This window comes from Mus musculus, chromosome 11, assembly GCF_000001635.26.
Source record: "Mus musculus strain C57BL/6J chromosome 11, GRCm38.p6 C57BL/6J".
NCBI lineage: Eukaryota > Metazoa > Chordata > Mammalia > Rodentia > Muridae > Mus > Mus musculus.
The window spans coordinates 22,572,942-22,592,704 of NC_000077.6; the positions used below are offsets into that span (position 1 = coordinate 22,572,942).

The 19,763-nt window shown below is 46.2% G+C and overlaps 1 long non-coding RNA gene across 1 annotated transcript in view; it reads right to left on the minus strand.

The window, feature by feature from the left end:
• Gm51939 overlaps positions 1-11,506 on the minus strand; it is a 64,160-nt gene extending 52,654 nt beyond the window's left edge. Inside the window, exon 1 of the long non-coding RNA XR_003949864.1 lies at positions 11,091-11,506. This is a non-coding gene — a long non-coding RNA (predicted gene, 51939). The remainder of the gene's footprint in view (positions 1-11,090) is intronic.
• Positions 11,507-19,763: the final 8,257 nt, after the last annotated feature.

Consider the following 19,763-nt stretch of genomic DNA (forward strand, 5'->3'; position numbering starts at 1 on the left):
TCTACATTCAACTAAATTTCCCAGCAGTGCATTTCTTGTTTGACCTTGTCAAAGAGGACTCTTGTGTGTGGTCTGGAAGAAGGGTGTGAGACAGAAGCTCTCTTGTTGTTCATCTGAAGGATCATCATTTTTTGTTGCCGGTGGGGAAGAAGGCAGCAGTGAAGCTCAGAGCAGTTCTACCTTCCTCTGAGTTTCCCTTAGCCTTTCCCCATAGATAAGTGTTTAGTTCCGTGGCAAAGGGAAGGAGCCACTCCTGCAGGACAGAGACACCATCTACAGGAACAATGCAGACAGACACTGGCTTCTGTCTATCCTTGGGTGCTTACAGATGACCTTCTCCTCTTTTATCTGCCTTCCCAACTGTCTTCCCTGAGGCACTAGTCACAATCAGAACCGCTTCACAGAGGTTCCCAACTAGGCCTACAACTGTGGGAGAGGACTGTGAAAGGTCAAACCAATCCCCAGCCCAGCTCATGCTCTCTCTCTCTCCCTGCCCAACACCACCACTGTGTCCCTTCCCCTCCCTCACACAAAGAGAGACAGAAAGACAAAGGGCAGGGGGAGAGAAAGATCTTTAGGTTGTTCTAAACTGATGAAACAGAATTCCATTTTTTTTTCTAAATTACCCGCAGAACAAAATGTCCTTTTAGAAATTGTTTCAGGATAAGTACAATAAAAGTTTGAAAATAATAATAATAAAGCAAGGGGGAATCCTACAGCCCAAACTATGTCTATCTTTCCTGCCAGAGGTACAGGAAATGAAGGACATGTGTCCAGCCTCTCCTGCTATTGAGCCAGGACCACTCACACTGATTTGCTCAGATCAGTGCAAGAAGCAAACAAGATGCTTGTGCCAAGGGGGAAACTACAAGTGCTTGAATCAAGCATTCTTCCTTTTCAGCCTGGTCAGGTATCCACTGAAAGGTAAGGAAGGAATGCTCATATCCATCCCACCCATAGATGCACAGAACGTGCCATGTGCTCAGAGGATCTTGGCTAGAACCCCAGTAGCAGCTGCCAGAGTTGGGATCTCTGGATTTCCTTCTTCCTGCCCCTTCCATTCAGGAAGCCAGGAAGCAGTACATGCTGCTCTCTCCAGCTGAAAGGAACTATCAAGCAATACTGCCTAAGAAAGAGTTCCCGTCCTGTCACATGATCTGGGGTAGATTTAGGAGAAAACATGAGTCTAGCTTGAGCCTCATCTAGGTGCCTCCTCCGGTTAGGAGCTTGCTGCCTTTCTGAGCCTCTTCCTGAAGTTAGAAAGCTATAGATCTTACCCCCTGGAGTCTGATCATCTGATTTGTTTTTTTTGTTTTTTTTTTTTTTTTTTGTTTTTTTCTGAGACAAGGTTTCTCTGTGTAGCCCTGACTATCCTAGAACTCACTTTGTAAACCAGGCTGGCCTCGAATTCAGAAATCCACCTGCCTCTACCTCACAAGTGCTGGGATTAAAGGCGTGCACTACCACACCCGGCTCTCATCTAAAATTTTACCACCAGAGCCACTTATCTGGAGCCAAAGAAACAACTATGCCAATAGTTTAATGTACTTTTGCCTTGTAACTATAAATAGAAGTCTTCCCAGGAAAAATGAGAGGTTTAACAGGAGTCGGTGGGACTACTAGAAAAGGAGAGGCCTAAGCAGTAGGACGAAGGGGGACTGAGAGAGCTATGGTATGGCTGAAGGTGCTACCTTCATATGAACCCAATTGCTACAGTGGGCATGTGGGGTGGCCCTTTGAGGTTAGAGACCCCTCACCTTGACAGAGTCTTGCCTCAAAACCAGGCCCCTGCCCTGTGTTCACTGTTGTTTCTACAATGGCATTGCAGAAAGGGGCACACAGTTAGGACTCATGTGAATACAGCCCTCAAACAATGATGGATGGCTACTCCTGCTGGCTGTTTATCAGGACAATCCAGAGACTTTTTTTTTTTTCTTTCCAAAAGACCCTGAGTAGGCTTAAGCATCAATTGCTAAGAAATGGCTTCATTAAGGTATGTGGGTGGACTCTCTTTCCTCCTCTCCCTGTGCCTTTGTGTCTGTTCCCTAGAATCTCCCGAATAAATTATGACAGACAGTCCCTTACCTGAGTTGCACCTTCTAAGGAGGACCATAATGAGAAAAAAAAAAAATTTTTTTTTTGTTTAACACAAATAAATCTCAAGGCCCTCAAGGCTCAGTTTTTATAAAATGTCCAGCAAGCAGCATCTAAAAAGGATATTTATAAAGATATATCAACTATTCTCCAACACCTTCTCAGTTAAACACTTTCCATTGTTTGCATTCTGCTGATACCAGGAGTGGGGTGTTGCTGTGACAGGCCTGACCATGTTGCTTGTTGGTGGAATGTGGAATTTAGGATTTTGGATTAGGAGAGCAATTGGATGCTTTAAGCAGTACTTAACAGGCCATACTAGTAGGAACATGAAAATGGTGGTGTTAAGAGCAATGTAGACTATAATGGCCTGGATCAAGAGATTTCAGAGAGAATTTTAGTAGGTGAGCCACAAAACCTTCTTGCAATATTTTAGTGAAGAGTGTGGCTACCTTTTGCCCTTTCCAAAGAAATCTGCCTGAACTAAATTGAAGAGTTTTGGATTAATGGCATTGCAAGACAGCCTACTGTTGCATCATGTAATTATTAGATCTATTATGCAGACCTGTACTGAAAAGGAGCAAACTGAGCAAGAAAACAAAAAACAAAATGTACAGTTTGAGGAGAAAAAGAGGAGATAAAATGTTTAAAGAAAAGCATGAATTTAAATGAAATAAAGAAAGTGGTGGCCTCAGGGCAAGACCCACCCAGCTAGGCTTCCAATTAAAGATTTTAAGCAGAGAAGAAAACCATCAAAACCAGAAAGCTGGTGCAAATTTAATTGCACAACAGGGCCATGTTTTAGTCCTAGCAAACAACAGAACTTGGCAGCTTTAGTCCATGGTTCTTGCGTTAGAGTCAAGGATACAAGAAAGGGGTTATAGAATCTTCCTCCACAGCCAAGGAAAGCTACTGAGGCCAGCCTTGTGTCAAGAAGTGTCCCTGAATGGAGACCCAGAGAGGCCATTGCATGAAGCTGTGAAGGTAAAGCCTGGATTATGTTGAACACCCCGAGATGTTACACCAAGAGATGTCAGAGTCATAAGACACTTTTGAAAAACAGCTGCTAACAGGGTATGGAATCAGCACAAGAGAAAGGGTTGAAAATCTGAAGAGCGCGCTGAGCATCACACATGGAGAGGCAGAGTTTGCTTTTTGGTCTTACTTTGGTCCAGTATTTCCTCATGATGCTCTCTTCCGTCCATTTTGGAATGGGAATGTATATTTTGTGTCACTGTATGTTGGAAGCATGTGATCTGCATTTTGATTTAAATTGTATAGGGAATTGCAGTTAAGAGAGTGCCATGAATCTCAAAAGAGACTTTGAACTTTGGACTTACAGTGTTGAGACTTACAGACTATGAGAACTTTTGAAGTTGAACTAAATGCATTTTACATTGTGATATGACTACAAGAAGCATGGAGGCCCAGGAATGGAATGTAGTGGTTTGAATGAAAATGACCCCATAGAGTCACCATAGATTTGAATACTTGGTCACAAGGGAGTAGCACTATTTGAAAGGATTAGGAGGTCTAGCCTCATTGAGGAAAGCATGTACTGGGGTTGGGCTTTGAGGTTTCAATATTCTAAGCCCAGTCTCTCTCTCTCTCTCTCTCTCTCTCTCTCTCTCTCTCTCTCTCTCTCTTTCTCTCTCTCTCTCTCTCCTTCCCTCTGTTGTAGAACTCTCAGAAACTTCTCCAGCACCCCACCATGATAATAATGGACTAAACCTGTGAAACTATAAGCAAGCCCCAGTTACATGGTTTTTAAATATGATGTCATGGTTTTTCTTCACAGCAACAGAACACTGAATAAGACAGATCCTTCTCTAGTTCGTTTTCTATTGTTGTGGTATCTATCTAACAAACACCAGGATCAAAACAACTCAGAGGGGAAAAGTGTTTATTTTATCTTACAGGTCACGGTCCTTATTGGAGGAATTCAGGGTAGGATTCTGGAAGCACAAATTGAAGCAGAGAGCATGTGGAAATGCTGCTTATTGGTTTACTCTCCCAGGCTTGCTTAGCTCGTTTTCTTATATCACCCAGGACCATGGCCCCTTAGTGGGCTAGGCCCTCCCACATCAATCATTAATCAAGAAAATGCTCAATTGGATAGAGTATAATTTGATAAGAGGTATTTTCTCAATTGAGGTTCCCTCTTCCCAGATGACTAATAAAAGCCAAACCAGCACAGGTCTTAAACATCTTAAACAACTCGGGGCCCTTTGGATGCTATTCTGGGTCTCCATTTCACCTCTTTAGTTATACAGATTAGAGTTTCTCAACCTGTGGGTTGCAACCCCTTTGGGAGGTCAAACAGGCTTTCACAGGGTCACATATCAGATATCCTGCACATCAGATATTTACATTATGATTTGTAACAGTAGAACAATTACAGTTATGAAGTAGCTATGAAAATAATTTTTTGGTTGGGAGTCACCACAACATGAGGAATTGTATTAAAGGGTCTCGGCAGTATGAAGGTTGAGAACCACTAATATAGATACATTTATCTTCTCTGGATTAAATACAAGGTGGTCTGAGTCTGTATCACAGAAGAGTCTGTTAATCTTATTTAACTCTAGGAATAGGAAAGGGACCAGGAAATTCCTGACCCCTACTATAATTTTCTTGACTTAAGGGAAAGAGTTAAGTTCCAGACTGTTGGGAGCCGCGCCCACATTCGCCGTTACAAGATGGCGCTGACAGCTGTGTTCTAAGTGGTAAACAAATAATCTGCGCATGTGCCAAGGGTATCTTATGACTACTTGTGCTCTGCCTTCCCCGTGACGTCAACTCGGCCGATGGGCTGCAGCCAATCAGGGAGTGACACGTCCGAGGCGAAGGAGAATGCTCCTTAAGAGGGACGGGGTTTCGTTTTCTCTCTTGCTTTTCTCGCTCTCTTGCTTCTCTCTCTTGCTTCTTGCTCTCTTGCTTCTTACACTCTTGCTCCTGAAGATGTAAGAAATAAAGCTTTGCCGCAGAAGATTCTGGTCTGTGGTGTTCTTCCTGGCCGGTCGTGAGAACGCGTCTAATAACAATTGGTGCCGAAAGACCGGGAAGAAAAACCCGGGAGGGAGTTAACCATCACCGGCGCAGGAGGGATACTTCATTTCAGAACCAGAACTGCGGATCACGTTTATAAAGGTTCCCGTAACACAGACTGTTGAGAAGGATTCAACTGCCGAATTCAGAACTCATCAGCTGGGGAACGACGGTGATAAAGGTTCCCGTAAAGCAGACTGTTAAGAAGGATTCAACTGTATGAATTCAGAACTTTTCAGCTGGGGAACGAGAGTACCAGTGAGTACAGCTTTACGAGGTAAGCCTGGCCTTGAACTTTCTAACGAAATTCAAGACAGTCTATCAGAAGTAAAGTGGAATATGTTTGGCCTTGAATTTTTTCTGGTGTTAGGAGCCCTTTTGTTCCTTTTCACATGTTATCAAGTGATTAAGATAGGGCTGAAAATTCTAGAGGAAATTCAGGACAAGCTATCAGAAGTAAAGCGGGGAGAGAGAGTAGGAACAAAGAGGAAATATGGTACACAAAATAAGTATACAGGCCTTTCCAAGGGTCTTGAACCCGAGGAAAAGTTTAGGTCAGGTAAGAATACCTGGAGAGAGATTAGAAGAAAAAGAGGAAAAAGGGAAAAGAAGAAAGATCAATTAGCGGAGGTCTCTAGGAAAAGGAGCCTGTGCTCATCGCTGGATGGGCTCGGGGAGCCAGCTCTTAGTAGCTCTGAAGCAGGTGAAGAATTCTCCTCTGAGGAAACAGACTGGGAGGAAGAAGCAGCCCATTACCAGCCAGCTAATTGGTCAAGAAAAAAGCCAAAAGCGGCTGGCGAAGGCCAGTTTGCTGATTGGCCTCAGGGCAGTCGGCTTCAAGGTCCGCCCTATGCGGAGTCCCCGCCCTGCGTAGTGCGTCAGCAATGCGCAGAGAGGCAGTGCGCAGAGAGGCAGTGCGCAGACTCATTCATTCCCAGAGAGGAACAAAGGAAAATACAACAGGCATTTCCGGTCTTTGAAGGAGCCGAGGGTGGGCGTGTCCACGCTCCGGTAGAATATGTGCAGATTAAAGAACTTGCCGAGTCGGTCCGTAAATATGGAATCAATGCTAATTTTACCTTGGTGCAGTTAGACAGGCTTGCCGGCATGGCACTAACTCCTGCCGACTGGCAAATGATTGCAAAAGCCGCTCTCCCTAATATGGGCAAATATTTGGAATGGAGATCTCTGTGGCGAGAGGCTGCACAGGCGCAGGACCGAGCAAACGCTGCTGCTTTAACTCCAGAGCAGAGAGATTGGACTTTTGACTTGTTAACGGGTCAGAGAGCTTATTCTGCTAAACCTGATAAGAGGTATCAATGGAAGGTCTTACCACAGGGAATGTCCAATAGTCCTACTATGTGTCAACTTTATGTGCAAGAAGCTCTTTTGCCAGTGAGGGAACAATTCCCCTCTTTAATTTTGCTCCTTTACATGGATGACATCCTCCTGTGCCATAAAGACCTTACCATGCTACAAAAGGCATATCCTTTTCTACTTAAAACTTTAAGTCAGTGGGGTTTACAGATAGCCACAGAAAAGGTCCAAATTTCTGATACAGGACAATTCTTGGGCTCTGTGGTGTCCCCAGATAAGATTGTGCCCCAAAAGGTAGAGATAAGAAGAGATCACCTCCATACCTTAAATGATTTTCAAAAGCTGTTGGGAGATATTAATTGGCTCAGACCTTTTTTAAAGATTCCTTCCGCTGAGTTAAGGCCTTTGTTTAGTATTTTAGAAGGAGATCCTCATATCTCCTCCCCTAGGACTCTTACTCTAGCTGCTAACCAGGCCTTACAAAAGGTGGAAAAAGCCTTACAGAATGCACAATTACAACGTATTGAGGATTCGCAACCTTTCAGTTTGTGTGTCTTTAAGACAGCACAATTGCCAACTGCAGTTTTGTGGCAGAATGGGCCATTGTTGTGGATCCATCCAAACGTATCCCCAGCTAAAATAATAGATTGGTATCCTGATGCAATTGCACAGCTTGCCCTTAAAGGTCTAAAAGCAGCAATCACCCACTTTGGGCAAAGTCCATATCTTTTAATTGTACCTTATACCGCTGCACAGGTTCAAACCTTGGCAGCCGCATCTAATGATTGGGCAGTTTTAGTTACCTCCTTTTCAGGAAAAATAGATAACCATTATCCAAAACATCCAATCTTACAGTTTGCCCAAAATCAATCTGTTGTGTTTCCACAAATAACAGTAAGAAACCCACTTAAAAATGGGATTGTGGTATATACTGATGGATCAAAAACTGGCATAGGTGCCTATGTGGCTAATGGTAAAGTGGTATCCAAACAGTATAATGAAAATTCACCTCAAGTGGTAGAATGTTTAGTGGTCTTAGAAGTTTTAAAAACCTTTTTAAAACCCCTTAATATTGTGTCAGATTCCTATTATGTGGTTAATGCAGTAAATCTTTTAGAAGTGGCTGGAGTGATTAAGCCTTCCAGTAGAGTTGCCAATATTTTTCAACAGATACAATTAGTTTTGTTATCTAGAAGATCTCCTGTTTATATTACTCATGTTAGAGCCCACTCAGGCCTACCTGGCCCCATGGCTCTGGGAAATGATTTGGCAGATAAGGCCACTAAAGTGGTGGCTGCTGCCCTATCATCCCCGGTAGAGGCTGCAAGAAATTTTCATAACAATTTTCATGTGACGGCTGAAACATTACGCAGTCGTTTCTCCTTGACAAGAAAAGAAGCCCGTGACATTGTTACTCAATGTCAAAGCTGCTGTGAGTTCTTGCCAGTTCCTCATGTGGGAATTAACCCACGCGGTATTCGACCTCTACAGGTCTGGCAAATGGATGTTACACATGTTTCTTCCTTTGGAAAACTTCAATATCTCCATGTGTCCATTGACACATGTTCTGGCATCATGTTTGCTTCTCCGTTAACCGGAGAAAAAGCCTCACATGTGATTCAACATTGTCTTGAGGCATGGAGTGCTTGGGGGAAACCCAGACTCCTTAAGACTGATAATGGACCAGCTTATACGTCTCAAAAATTCCAACAGTTCTGCCGTCAGATGGACGTAACCCACCTGACTGGACTTCCATACAACCCTCAAGGACAGGGTATTGTTGAGCGTGCGCATCGCACCCTCAAAACCTATCTTATAAAACAGAAGAGGGGAACTTTTGAGGAGACTGTACCCCGAGCACCAAGAGTGTCGGTGTCTTTGGCACTCTTTACACTCAATTTTTTAAATATTGATGCTCATGGCCATACTGCGGCTGAACGTCATTGTACAGAGCCAGATAGGCCCAATGAGATGGTTAAATGGAAAAATGTCCTTGATAATAAATGGTATGGCCCGGATCCTATTTTGATAAGATCCAGGGGAGCTATCTGTGTTTTCCCACAGAATGAAGACAACCCATTTTGGTTACCAGAAAGACTCACCCGAAAAATCCAGACTGACCAAGGGAATACTAATGTCCCTCGTCTTGGTGATGTCCAGGGCGTCAATAATAAAAAGAGAGCAGCGTTGGGGGATAATGTCGACATTTCCACTCCCAATGACGGTGATGTATAATGCTCAAGTATTCTCCTGCTTTTTTACCACTAACTAGGAACTGGGTTTGGCCTTAATTCAGACAGCCTTGGCTCTGTCTGGACAGGTCCAGACGACTGACACCATTAACACTTTGTCAGCCTCAGTGACTACAGTCATAGATGAACAGGCCTCAGCTAATGTCAAGATACAGAGAGGTCTCATGCTGGTTAATCAACTCATAGATCTTGTCCAGATACAACTAGATGTATTATGACAAATAACTCAGCTGGGATGTGAACAAAAGTTTCCGGAATTGTGTGTTATTTCCATTCAGTATGTTAAATTTACTAGGGCAGCTAATTTGTCAAAAAGTCTTTTTCAGTATATGTTACAGAATTGGATGGCTGAATTTGAACAGATCCTTCGGGAATTGAGACTTCAGGTCAACTCCACGCGCTTGGACCTGTCCCTGACCAAAGGATTACCCAATTGGATCTCCTCAGCATTTTCTTTCTTTAAAAAATGGGTGGGATTAATATTATTTGGAGATACACTTTGCTGTGGATTAGTGTTGCTTCTTTGATTGGTCTGTAAGCTTAAGGCCTAAACTAGGAGAGACAAGGTGGTTATTGCCCAGGCGCTTGCAGGACTAGAACATGGAGCTTCCCCTGATATATCTATGCTTAGGCAATAGGTCGCTGGCCACTCAGCTCTTATATCCCACGAGGCTAGTCTCATTGCACGGGATAGAGTGAGTGTGCTTCAGCAGCCCGAGAGAGTTGCAAGGCTAAGCACTGCAATGGAAAGGCTCTGCGGCATATATGAGCCTATTCTAGGGAGACATGTCATCTTTCATGAAGGTTCAGTGTCCTAGTTCCCTTCCCCCAGGCAAAACGACACGGGAGCAGGTCAGGGTCGCTCTGGGTAAAAGCCTGTAAGCCTAAGAGCTAATCCTGTACATGGCTCCTTTACCTACACACTGGGGATTTGACCTCTATCTCCACTCTCATTAATATGGGTGGCCTATTTGCTCTTATTAAAAGGATAGGGGGAGATGTTGGGAGCCGCGCCCACATTCGCCGTTACAAGATGGCGCTGACAGCTGTGTTCTAAGTGGTAAACAAATAATCTGCGCATGTGCCAAGGGTATCTTATGACTACTTGTGCTCTGCCTTCCCCGTGACGTCAACTCGGCCGATGGGCTGCAGCCAATCAGGGAGTGACACGTCCGAGGCGAAGGAGAATGCTCCTTAAGAGGGACGGGGTTTCGTTTTCTCTCTCTCTTGCTTTTCTCGCTCTCTTGCTTCTCTCTCTTGCTTCTTGCTCTCTTGCTTCTTACACTCTTGCTCCTGAAGATGTAAGAAATAAAGCTTTGCCGCAGAAGATTCTGGTCTGTGGTGTTCTTCCTGGCCGGTCGTGAGAACGCGTCTAATAACACCAGACCAAAAAAAAAAAAAAAAAAATAGAGCTTGAGGCTGGGGAGAAACTCTTTCAATGAAGCACTGAAGGTCCTGACTTTGATTCTCAGTGCTGGAGAGGCACAAACTGGAAGATCTCTGAGGTTCACTGGTGAGCTCAAGTCTGTTATGGCATTTTCTTTGGGACTACCAGCTCCCAAATAAGGACATGGAGACATGTTTATTATTAATGCCTAGGTCTTATGCCTAGGCTTGTTCCCGACTAGCTCATAACTTATTCTAAATTCTGTCACATGGCTCATTAGTTACTTCTCTGTCTTAGTTCCAGCCTGCTTCCTTCTCAGCATCTCCCTGGCTAATCTAACTCTCTCCCAGAGTTCTGATCTTCCTGGAAGTCCCACCTTCTACTTCCTGCCTTTGCTATGGGCCATCAGCTTTTTAATAAACCAATCAGAATGAGTGAGAGAGTGTTTACAAATCACGAAGACAGACGATGCTTAACAATACCAAGTCCAGCCTGTAATCGGACCTCTGCAGGTTCAGAAATCAGCCTTGTGTAATACAGAGACAATCTTTACACAGTGCATAAAAACATCACTCCAACACAAGTCTACTAAGAGGCCATGTCTCAGAGGAAGTGGATGATGATACTGGGAATAACAGCCAATGTAGTCCCTTGACTTTCTCACACACGGGTATGCCCATGTGCCAACACACACTCACATACATGTGGATGTGTGAGCACATGCATTTGCACAAATTTTTAATATGGTGCTGGAGAGACAGCTCAGCGGTTAAGAGCACTTGTTGCTCTTGCAAAGGACCTGGCTTTGGTTTCCAGCACCCACCTGGAGCCATATTTAACTCCGGCTCCACAGAATGAGATAATGTCTTTTGACCCTCACTGTCACCATGATCCCACTCATACATGCAAGCAAAACACTTACACACATAAAATAAAATAAATTAAAAATCAGACTCTGACCTGTATGATACCAGATAGAGGCCACAACTAACCTTGAAGAGGCAGCTCTTCTTCATATTTCAACCTACAGAGAAGACGAGCATCTTTTGCACTGTGGTTTCTAGTGAATGGATGAATCTGCCAAAGCCGAGAGGCTCCCTGACTTGTTGGCAGTGTGTGACCCATCTGTAGCTCATCGGCATGCCAGACCACCCCAGTTGAGATGGCTGCAGGAGGTAACTGGGCCTCTGTCACCACTGAGGTCTTGGGGCCTATAGAAAGCAGGCTTCTAATGAGCACAAGCACACACTTTTCGCTGCATTTTTACATTTCCCAACTGCCTTCCTGACCTCACGCACACATCCTATGATATGGCAATTAATTGTTCTCTGCAGCTCAACAGCATTGGTGTGCACAGCCATCAATGTGGTAGTGCTTTGTTTCTGATTTAATCAGCAGCCAGCCGCCCCCACCCCCCACCCCCAACAACAACAACAACAAAAATAGGCGAAACCAGCCAGCTGCAGACCCAGCTGTCAGCTCCCACCCCACCCCCACCCCCTTCCCACACACAAACGCATTCAGGGAGCCCAGCCAGCGTCCAGAGAACGTCGCTGTCACATCTCTTCCTTTTCTCCTCGTCACAATTGACAGGCTGGGGAGGGGAGGACACTGGGCTTGGGCTTGGCAGCAGGGTAGGAAGCTCCTGTTAACAGCCTGCTTTCCTGTTTATATGCAGACTGGCAAACTGTTAATTTCTCTTATGGGAGTGACAAACTGGGAGACCTAGGACTGGCGAGGAGAGGCGCGGGAACAGCAGGAGCGCTGTTGAAGCTGGGTCAAGAGGCTGGAAATGGGCGGGCAGGGAGCCCTTGCCTCCCTCGGGCCCACCACTGAGGATCTCTGCCCTTGGCTGTCCACACTTCCCCTGCTGTGCTGCCCCCACACAGTGCCCTTGGAGGCAGGCCATGAAGTCCCAAGGGACTGAAACCTATTTCACCAGAGTATCTGCTTAGGACCTGTGGGTTCCTGTCCTCTGCCAGCCAGCCGCAAGCAAACAGCCCTGATCTGGCTATCAGCAGAAACCATCGAGGGACTACACTCAGCTCAGCAGCCCCTTCCCATTGTTTCCCCCTGTCATCCTCATGCCTAGGTAGTGGCTCTCGATTCACTGCACAGGGACTTTACATAGTCCTTTACATAGGTGGGGCCAAGGCACTTGATCTTTTTTTTTTCCAAATGATTATGATGAGCAGCAGGGTAGAAAGATGATGTAAAGATAGGTTGTTGTTATTCATTTCATTATCATCGTTTTATAGTACAAAGACTGTTTCCAAGACCAGTGGGGTGGTAAATAAGGGCCAAGGATGAGTAGAAGGAGGAAATCACCTATCAGAGCCTCCTGCTAGGCTGAATGGCCAGGGTCTCCTTGTTAGCCTGTAGGCATAGGGGAGTGTTCTGAGATATGGGACATAAAGACCTGTGCTGGGCAACTCTATCAAGCTTCCAGCCCCAGAGCACTCCAATCTGCCCTCAGCCTGGTTTCCCAGGATCACAGAGCTTCTCAGAGGCAGGCACAGGGACCTTACCCTACTGTCTCACCACCTAGCTCCAGATTTATTGTCTCCTGTTGAATTCCGCTAAGGTCCCACCTGCTACCATCTTTGCAGGAATGCCACCAAGCTTCCTGGCCTGTAGAAAGACTCAGAGAGAAGAGCAGACTGTGGGTGAGCCCTGGGAGAGTGGTCACAGGCCATGGACATAAGACACTGTGACTGCAAACATTTTAGAGCTGTACTTGCCAGATGTAGGTCACATTTAAATATCCCTATACACCTAATTGTATTATTAAAGAAATGGACTTAAAAAAACCAACTATTTTGGAAGTTTTGATTACTATTAAAAGAAAATCAGGATTTTTCTTTTCTTTTCTTCCCCCCACCCCCTTTTCTTGATTTCACACGGAAGAAGTAAAGTAAGGATCTTTCTGAGAGTTCTTGAGACCTGACAGGTGGCTCATCCAAAAAACCACCAATGAAGGCCACTCCTTTCCAACAACCTCTCTGTCTTCAGTATGACAACCCCAGGCCACTGAAGTTCCCAATCCTTCTGTACACCTGCCGTGAGGTGCCCACCTCCACCCCCACTTCTACACTTTCTGAAGTGATCAGCCTAGGTCTAGACCTCTCCCTTAGTACACGTTTCCAAAGCAAGCAAAAGCTTTCCCACACAACCAAGCATGCCTTTCTGATCCCTTTTGGATGTTAACAGATAACTAAGTCCGTTCCTTTTCTGCTATGTTCTCTGTCTACTGGGCTCCAGCCCTTGCTTCCTGAAACTGTCTGAAAATGTGTGGCCATTGTCTGTCCACCTGCTCATCACCATGCACCATCACAAGGTATGGGTGTGCCCAATGTGTGCTAGGATAGGTATGAGGCAGATGTCTAGTCAGCAAAAGACCCTCAGAAGGCCGTGACACTCCCAGCAGCTGGCCCGGTGGGGACGGGGTGGAGTTGGACTGGTTCTCTGACATGCTGTCCCTAGTGCTGTGTAGGGAGACATCCTTCTGGAACTCTCAGGATTGAAGGTTGTCTATTGCCCGTGCTGCCAGCTCTACTATATTTGCAACTTGGTAGGTCCGTGTTCAGGCAGAACCTGGAGTCTGCTACCTGGGTCTGGCTGTGAGGCAAGCCAGTGTTTGGTTTTTCATCCAGAAAGGGAACTTGGTGGTAGCATCTCAGCCCACCAAGGGGATCCTGTTTAAGTAGTTAGGGCCTGGCATAGCATGATGATGCCCGTTTTGCCTAACGACCTTTTGATGGAGAAGGCAGGTCTGAAAAGGTTGACTTTCTTTGCAATTCTGGGCTAAGGCTCAGTGCTAAGAACACATACCTGCATTCCACATAGCGTGCATGATCCTCACTGTAATAGCTGAGATCTTAAAGTTCTGAGGCCAGCCCTGTAAGCAACCTGAAGCTGTAAGACTAGGAATTCCAGGTATGCAAAAGACCCCAGATACGACCTCCCACCTGCAGAAGTGCACATCCAAAAAAAAAAAAAAAAAAAAGTGGTTTTTGCCTTTAAAAGCCACTCCTCCTTTTTGCTGGACCTCAGTCTCCAATCCAAACAAGGCGACTGGTCAGCTGCAGCTTAAATAAAATTTAACCAAGTTAAATTCAGTAAAGCTGGGCAGTGGTGGCACAAGCCTTTAAAGAACTTGGAAGGCAGAGGCAGGCAGATCCTGAGTTCTCGGCCAATCAGGTCTACAGAGTGATTTCCAGGACAGAGAGACCTTATCTTGAAACACTCAGTACTGCAGATTGCTACCCTCTACAGTCTGTTTAGCATGTTTAGTGGGTTTTAATATGTTAGTCTAGATGCCTCTGTGTGCTTCTTGTCAGGGTCTTGACACCAGTAATTCTGTTGTGAGCATTTTCTCAATTTGCCAAAGATGTCTAATGTAATTCTTGGCATCCATTGGGTGACACACTAGAAACTGGAAAAATCCAAAATCAACCACCCCATTGCCCAGTGGTATGTTAATTAATATCATATAATATTAATCTAGAAATATTTTGAGTGGATAGACCAGACAGCAGACCAGACCAAGGTGGTTCCACATGGGAGAGGTTTGGGGGCAGCGAAGCAGGTAGAAGGGCAGAGAAAAGGAAAAAGAGAGAAAGGAAGAGGTGACTTCCTAATTTATATAGAAAATGATGTCATGCCAGTGAGGGTGGGAACTGAGCCAAATGGGTTGTGGGATTGAGGGTCGTTGTCCTGGCAACGCAGGTCAAGGGTCACATTGTTAGGCCGAGGCTTGGAGTGTCCTGGTACTAACACCCAGTGCCCAGAAATAACCCTGAAGAGTCCCTGATGGTCCTGGAATTTTGGTCAACTGGAAAAGGAGGTTGTCAGCTAGCAGATCTTCCAGCCCTAAGCTCAGTCAGCTCTGTGAGGCTTGGAGTAAATCCAAATAGCTTTATTTGGGAGCCAGACAGGAAAGGTTCCAGCCAGACCCAATGAGTACACATCCTTCACACACTGGGTTTATTCTTTAGTAGTGAACTAAAATCGTTCTGAGCCCAATGTCTGCAGGAATAAAATGGACAAGGACTGTGAAGGAGCTGTCGTGTGGGCTGCAGGCCCTGAGGCTCTGCCGAGGCTTCCCATGGCCACGTCTTTTTACTAAAGAGGACTATTTGTGGAATCATTTGGATCCCACTGACAGTCTGGCACTTTTGCTAGAAAATGTACAGAGCTCTCTTTGAGACAGGATCTTGACATGGCCCTGACTGGACTGGAACCTGCTGTGTGGAGAGGCTGGCTTCAAGCTGATGGCAAGCTTCCTGCCTCTGTCTTCCAAATGCTGGGATTACAAGGTACACCACACCTGACAGCCCTGCAAAGGTTAGCTTGTTCTATGCAAATGTTTGAAAAGCCTGCATAAATAATCAATGAGCCAAACTATCCCCACATTCCATAAAGAACTCCAAATTCCTCCAGATTTCCTGAAAGAAAAAAAAATCTGTACTCCCTCCATATCCTCAGTTACCCGATGCTGGGGCTAAAACTTCACCAAGCTCTGCTTAGGGGCCTGGGGCTTCAGACTGCTCCACCCCCACCCCACCCCAACCCCCTCCAGCACCCACTCGCCCCTCCTCTCTCCCATGTCTGTGGAATGCCAGGATCCTGGACTCTGTGTCCTGATAGGATTAAGGCATGCTGATGAGGCTATGTATCCCTCTGCCAGATGGACTGAAAGGCTATGGGCTGACCACAATCAGCACTTGGAAAAGGAGCCCAGCCATTAAATGCTTTTCTGCAAGCAAGTTGTCAGCAAACAGCAGGAAGCCCAGCCCCATGTGCTGGGCACAAGATCCTCCCTTCTCCTAGACACCGGACAAGTCCTGTCCTTCCAGACTCAGCCCCAGCTCCATGCCCATCATCTATGCCTTTCAAATGAATTTATTGAATGACTCCTTGTTAGGTTTCAAACCAGGACAGATGGCTGAGGAGTCTATTTACATAGCAAAGCAGACCTGGCCTCCAGACTTTCCCTGTCCCTGTTCTCTCAGTCCCTACCTGTTACAGGGTTTGGCTGGCATACCCCATCCTCTGCCCTGAGCTCTCCAGCCCAGAGGCTGAGCTGTCTTTCCCCACAGAAGTTTTTCACTATAATCCAGCTATTTGGGTCACCAGCGTCATTTGTACCTTTAGCCTCTTAGATGCTTCACCTGGTGTCCCATCTCCCTGCATGTGCCAGCTCAGTCCACTCTGGACTCTCCCAGATGTGTCTGCCTCACTCTCTCTTTTATCTACAATAAGCTTTTCCTCTACCATACCTCTCCTTTCCTTTCCTCTTTATATATTTCTTTTTTTCTTTTCATTGACCCCTGGTGTCTAGGAATGGGCTAGGGATGGCGATAGAGAGATGAACTCTGCATTCCCTATTTGCAGGGGGCTTCCAGTCTCAGAAGCCTCCTCTAACCACTCCAACCCACAAGCAGTGAGCACCAACTAGTGGGCACAGGGCCACACAGGCATGGCCTTCTTTAATATGACCCTCCACTCATAGGGCTACGAAGATTACAGGCATCGCCTGGAATCACAGAGAGTTGGCAGGCCTTAAATGTTCTGGCCATAAACTGAATTGTTCTTATTTCCACAACCAATCTTCAGGTCCTCATGAGGGGACCACAACACATTGACTTTCCTACCCATAGCCTTCCTGTCAACAGTCAGGTCCCAAAGAAAGTGGGCCAAGGCTCACAGTGGTTCCTCCCAGCCCTTTTCACCCCAACCTACCCTAAACCTTTCCCTCCCAGGGGCAGGGGGGTTTCCTCGTCCCTCCCCCAACTCCTCATTCCTATATAAAACTGTCATTTGGCTCCTGGCTGACTTCCTCTTGGCCTTCTTGACCTCTTGCCCCTTGGTTCTCTCCTCCTCCTCCTCCTCTTCCTCCTCCTCCCTCTTCCATCCTCCTCCTCCTTCTTCTTCCTCCCTTGGTCCTTGGCTCCTTTCTTGGTCTGCTTGCCCTCTCTCTTCCCTTCCTGTCTCACTCTCCCCCACTCTCTTTTCTCGTGATCCAGTTCAGTCTGGACCCTTCCAGATGCCTCTGACTCACTGGGGGCTTATGAGAAGCCCTGAGTGGGTATGTGCTGTTGACAAAGGCACAGCCATGTCAGGCTCCCAGTGTCAGCCCTTGGAAGAGGCAAAGATTTCTCCAGGGGAGGCTTAGAGGGATGGCAAAGTCTCCCTCAGGTCCGAGGGTGAATGTTGGCAGTGTGTGCAGAAAATATTCAGCATAGCTTTTCTCCCATGAATGTTTACAGCCTAACAACCACTTCCCTGCAGGAATGGCTGTTACCAAGATTAGCTAAACTGACTCCTTGTTCATCTGTATGCAGTAACTTACAAATAAGGCACATCCACAGACAGCCAAAAGGAACTCTGTCACAATGTTGACAATCAGGCATCTTCACAGACAGCTCCCAGGGACCCACAACAAGACATGTCATCATTAGTTGTTCAGAAGCAAAGTATTGCCCACCCCCATCACATGCCCTTTTGTCCATGTACCATGGCCTCAATAAAAGCTGTGTTTCCCTTCCCCCGTCTCTTTTTCCTTCCCTTCCTTCTCTGCCTCTCCCTCCTTTTTAGTAAAATCACACTGTGATTTTGTCGGTAGTGCCATGACTCATATTCACAGGTCCATTGCCCCACCACATGGGGTGAGCCCACGGGTCCATGTTCCTGCCACATGGGGTGAGCCCACGGGTCCGTGGTCCTGCCACATGGGGTTGAAAGAAAGATGAGATTTCAAGACCTGTAAGTCATATAAAGGACTCAGAAATTGCTGGTTGTTTGTGAGCCTAGAGGCTGCCTGGGGCTGAGAAAAGAGAAAAACAAACCTGGGTATGCCCTGTAGTTAAAACATTCTTGGGAACATCTTGACCATAAGATAAAGGGGAATGTAAAGACATAACAGGGCTATCTGAACTGAGTCAACAACTCACAGAACTCTGACACCCTGCACGTACATGTAATTTTTCTGCTGATGTTTGAATAAGCCAATAGTGTGTTGCTATGCTGAATTTCACACCCCTAAGCCCCTTACCCCATAAAAACCCCTAGCTTTCGAGCCTCGTGGCCGACATCCGTTATCTCCTGTGTGGGATGCATGTTGGTCCGGAGCTCTGTCATTAAACGACCTCATGTATTTAGATCAAGATGGTCCTTCGTGATTTTTTGGGTGCACGCCAAATCGGGAGTTGAGTGGGGTTTCCCCACTAGGTTCTAACAGGATGAGCCCATGGGTCCGTGGTCCTGGCACATGAGGTGAGCCCACAGGTCCGTGGTCCTGCCACATGGGGTGAGCCTGAAAGACTCCGAGAGGAGCCCCTCGCTCAGGCCTCAGGACAATAGCAGACACCCAAGAACTCACGATAGACCAAGCTTGATGTAAACCACATGAGGCTTTATTCGGGGAAAGCCAGAGCTCTGGGGACGACTCATATCTCATGCAGGGGTAGAGGAGTCGATCTCGAGGGGAAAGAGGTCACAGTTTTTATAGGCCCTCAGAGGGAAAGGAGAAGGGGGAGAGTAGGGGATTTCCAGATCTAAACAATGTCTATTCTCAAGAAATGGGTATGGGAGGGGTACAAGGAAAGAGTCTGGTGCAGGTGTAGCAACTCAGGATTGGCCAGGCTGGGGAGATTTTCTGACTCTTTCTCAGCAACCAATATTACAAACACCTGGTAATGGGCTTCATCAGTGGGCACACACATGGGTTCAAGGAGTGGTCAAAGCATTGGTAGACACACAGGTTCAAGGAGTGGCCAGAGCATTGTGCTCCTCTATTTTTCTAAATCAGTGAAGCTAGTTCTGCTAACGGTGACATCTATCTTGCCAATTTCAGGGCTTCTGTGACCTTTTACATTCTGTCAGGATCTTTCAAGCCTATCCCAACAAGCCCTCCCGCTACTCAGGCTTACTTTCCAGACATCTGATCGCCAGATCTCTGAATGCAAACAGGCAGATTGGTGAGCTTGCCCTGCTGATCAGTGTAAATGCCCCTCTGGGCCTGAGGAAATTACTACTGAGCTCCTAGCACGTCTCTGGTGTCCTTGGGGACAGAGTACCCCCCACCCACAGTCTTGATGACTTGGGTACAGCTGGCACTTTTTGCTGACCCTCACCTCAGGACCTCTTCCCCTGGTGAGATTTCTCTCTCCTCAAGACACAGCTCCTCCCTTTTCTTCTAAAAATCCCAGCTGGGTGTTCCATGTTTCCAGGCGTATATCATCTTGGTCCCTGGTTACCACGTGACAGTCTGGTAAGTCAGTGTGTACCACACATGTTCTGTTATTATGTCTACCCCCCAGATGTCACAAGTGATAAAAAAATAACTTTTTCTTCACCCATGGGAATTGTATCTTTATCCATACCTCCAGGCTCCCTACTGGATCACCTCCTAGAAAACCTCAGCCTTCTAAAACTAGCACCTTATCTAAAGGCTTCCAGGCTCAGATTTGGCCCCAATATCCAGTCAATAACGACTCTATATGTCTGACTAACAACACTTTTGATCATATCATTATAAGGGATCTTTACAACTATTGCCAGTGATCTGGAAGATGGAAGGAGTTTTCCTATGTCCAGGCTTCCTCTTACCTTCAGTCCAAACCTTCTCTCTGTTCTTCCTGTTTCCCAACTCAGCTCCTCCT